General features: G+C 46.7%; 1 pseudogene; it reads right to left on the bottom strand.

Moving 5' to 3' along the window:
* Positions 1 to 679: 679 nt before the first annotated feature.
* LOC141130864 (U2 spliceosomal RNA) lies at positions 680 to 782 on the bottom strand (annotated as a pseudogene).
* Between the last annotated feature and the right edge of the window lie 2,487 nt (positions 783 to 3,269).

Below are 3,269 nucleotides of genomic sequence, written 5' to 3'. Positions count from 1 at the left end.
CCACCTCCCGATGAAGTAGGACTCTACCCTGACCTCTTGGGGAGCAAGGTTTCTGACAGGGCAAGGCTAAACATGTTCCACAAATCCAAAAGGCCTGGCGGACCCCTCTCCTCATGGTCAACTGGCGAAGCTGACTCCCCTGGTTCAGGGGAGGAAGGAGCCTAATGTCCACAAATCCTGCCCCTACACTTCAAGGTAGGCCCAATGACCCACACCCTCCATTCAAGTGAAAGAAACACAGACAAAAATGCAAAGTAACAAAACGTTAGAGAAAAAAATAATTAGGTAAAGAGTGCCAGTGCAATTTAATTGGCTAGGATTTATGGCCTGGTAGCAAAAATTGCCCCAGATTTAGCCAAAAGGCCTAGCCCACAGAGGCACAGTGACCTTGTGCTCACTCACACAGTGGGTTTCCCAGGCCAATAGTCTTACTAAAAGCACCCCTGGGGCAACCAACTCCCAGGAGCACAAACACCATAAGTTCTCTCTCTGCAATCCCAGCCCATGACCAGACCAGGCTTCACCGCACAAACCAGGAGGCAATGGGCCCCTCGGAACCCTCCACTCCAAGGGACTACTCCTGACCCACACCTTACATGGTGCAGGTTCATTCAGTTTCTCCACCTATCAGAAAGGCTCCTCAGGACCTCTATCTTACCAGCAGAGGCACTGAACAGCCAGTCATTCCTACCAAAAGGTCAGAATGACAGTGTAGTACCCCTACTGGACACTTATAAGACCAGATACTACACTTGATGTTAGCCAAAAGGCAGAGAAGTTGTATTAAATGTATTTCTAGCCAAAACTATATATTTTTTAGTTTTTGAACGCTTTCGGTTTTTTTTTTCTAAGATATCTGTTTCCTGTTGGGGAGATTTACTCTAACTTCCTGTCTATTTGAAACAAGAGGAAATGTCTCAAAGTAAGGGAAAATCACCTACACTATGTGAGAGTTGTCATTGGAGCAGGTGTCCTCTTTGTAGGATTTCCCCTCACATTCTACCAACAGGCATGCAAACATAAAGAGGGAATCTAGCCAACAGAGACAGCAATAAAAAAATGATTGTGGTTCTAACTGTTCCCTGCTCTGACCAAACCGAAAATTTTGGCTAGATTCTCCAGGAAGGGGGCACTGTGGCATTGCATGGGCGATGCGTTAAGGTGGATGCCGCATGTCTTATGTGTAGCAGCACCATTGCGGGTAGCGTGGCTGAGTTTATAAAGATCACTATGGGAACGCTTTTAGTGTCCCACAGTTATCCGATAGGGCAGCAGTCAAGTGGCGTGGCATGTCATTGTCCAACAATGCACAGCACCAAGCAGAAGAAGAGAAGCCACAGCATAGACCAGCATAGACGTGTCTGCAGCTTTCAATGACTTTACTATACTGCTACTGATGAAAATAAGCCACCTAAGTATTTCCTGCACAAAAGAGGAAACAGTCCTTAGGTAATTTACAGGGATCATTTTCCTCAGATTTGTCCAATACTAATAGGCTCAGTCATAGACGGAGCAATTTTCTCAAAAAAAATTGCTTGATTCACGTGTGAACACTGTCACTGTTGATGGATGGGGGAATCTGTCCCTCCCGCAGGGCCACTCTCTTTTACCAGCAGGGTGAGGGGAAAGCTGTCCCCGCAGGGAGAACACAGTGATTTTTGCTAGCGGCTATATTAGCCTGCTAGCAATAATCACATGTAAAATCTGACAGGCTATTGGTCCCCAAGTTGACCAATCGATCAGTTTGTGTATATTCAGTCTGTCCATACATGGTTCAAAACATGGCCGGTTCCTGCTGATCCGGCCAAGATTCGAATCGTCTATGGCCATGACCATCTTAAGAGCATGAGCGTCATCATGATGAACATGAAATACTTCTCAAGCAATATCACGTGTGCTTATTGAAAGATACTCTGTATGTAATGCAGTGTTGCCAACCATCAGTATTTTTACTGGCAGCCAGTAAAAACTGGGCACATTTCTCCTGCCAGTAAATACCAGTGACAGGAAAAGGTTGGCAGTTAAAAACATGGCTGTGACGTTCGGTTTAGAGCTGGCTGAGACCATCCGGGTGCCTGCTACAGTATGTCTGGGCAGCGCTGGCAGGGGGTATGTCTGGCGGAGGCAGTATCTGAGCATGTGTCATGTGATGTCATGGTGCAAGGGAGCCAAGCAGGACGGCCGGAGCCAAGCATGCAGCGTTTTACAGGATGGGAGCAAGGCAAGCTGGGGGCGGGACTGTCGGTGCTGTTTGGACTGGAGTAAACTGAAGGGACCACCTGGCGTGTAGAGAGTGGCCGTCACTGTGATTCAGGAGGGGAAGAGTCGGTGAGGTGTCATCAGCATCATCTGTGCTGCTGTCAGTGTCACTGTGAGAGTCAGTTTCATGTGTGTGTGCGCCTGCCCACTCTATCTTTTTGCCCTCCTAAGCTACATACTTACTTAAATAGGAAATATGTTTTTTGCTTTAGTAACTACCTTAAAACCACTTCCGGAGCACCCGCAGTCTTTATACATCGGGACTTTGATGTTAAATACCAGGGTTATGGCAGCAGATAACTGCCATAAGCCCGGTATTTTCTTAAACGGCGGGCAGTCCACTTTATGGTAAAAGTGGTCTCCATGGCGGATTCACCGCAAGATCACTTTTATCGGCGGCGGGAGAGGTGCCCACCTCCATCCCGCCGCGTTCTGGTCGTCTCCGCCGCTTACCGGAGCCATCGGTAGCAGCAGAGATGATCCGATTCTTTCTCCTCAGAGGCACTAAGTCGAGTGAGGGAATGATGGCCCCCACTCGACTCAATGCCGTTGGATGACGCAAGCGACGTCAAATGTCACTTCCACCCAATGGCCATAAAGAGACATTTTTTTTTATTGAAAAAAAAAAGAATTTTATTTTTTTTTGTTTTTTAATTGCATTTAAGTGTAAATGTGAGATCTGAGGTCTTGTTTACCCACACAAATCCCCATGCTGTCTCTCATGCCCACGATCACGGGTGGAGCGTGCGCCTTAAAGGGAACAACGTACCCATAAGTTGTTTTGCCCAGCCGTGCCATTCTGCCGATGTATATCGGCGTGAGCCCCTCAGCAAGCGGCTAAAGACGTCCTGTCATGCTTTTTTACTATTACAAGGGATGTTTACATTCCTTGTAATAGGAATAAAAGTGATCCAAAATATGTTTTTTAAAGGGACAGTGTAAAAATAAAAAGTTAAACAAATAAGAAAAAATAAATAAATTTAAAGCGTCCCGCCGTGCTCGTGCGCAGA

This window comes from Aquarana catesbeiana, linkage group LG02 (assembly GCF_042186555.1).
Source record: "Aquarana catesbeiana isolate 2022-GZ linkage group LG02, ASM4218655v1, whole genome shotgun sequence".
NCBI lineage: Eukaryota > Metazoa > Chordata > Amphibia > Anura > Ranidae > Aquarana > Aquarana catesbeiana.
This window is presented reverse-complemented; position numbering and strand designations above follow the sequence as displayed.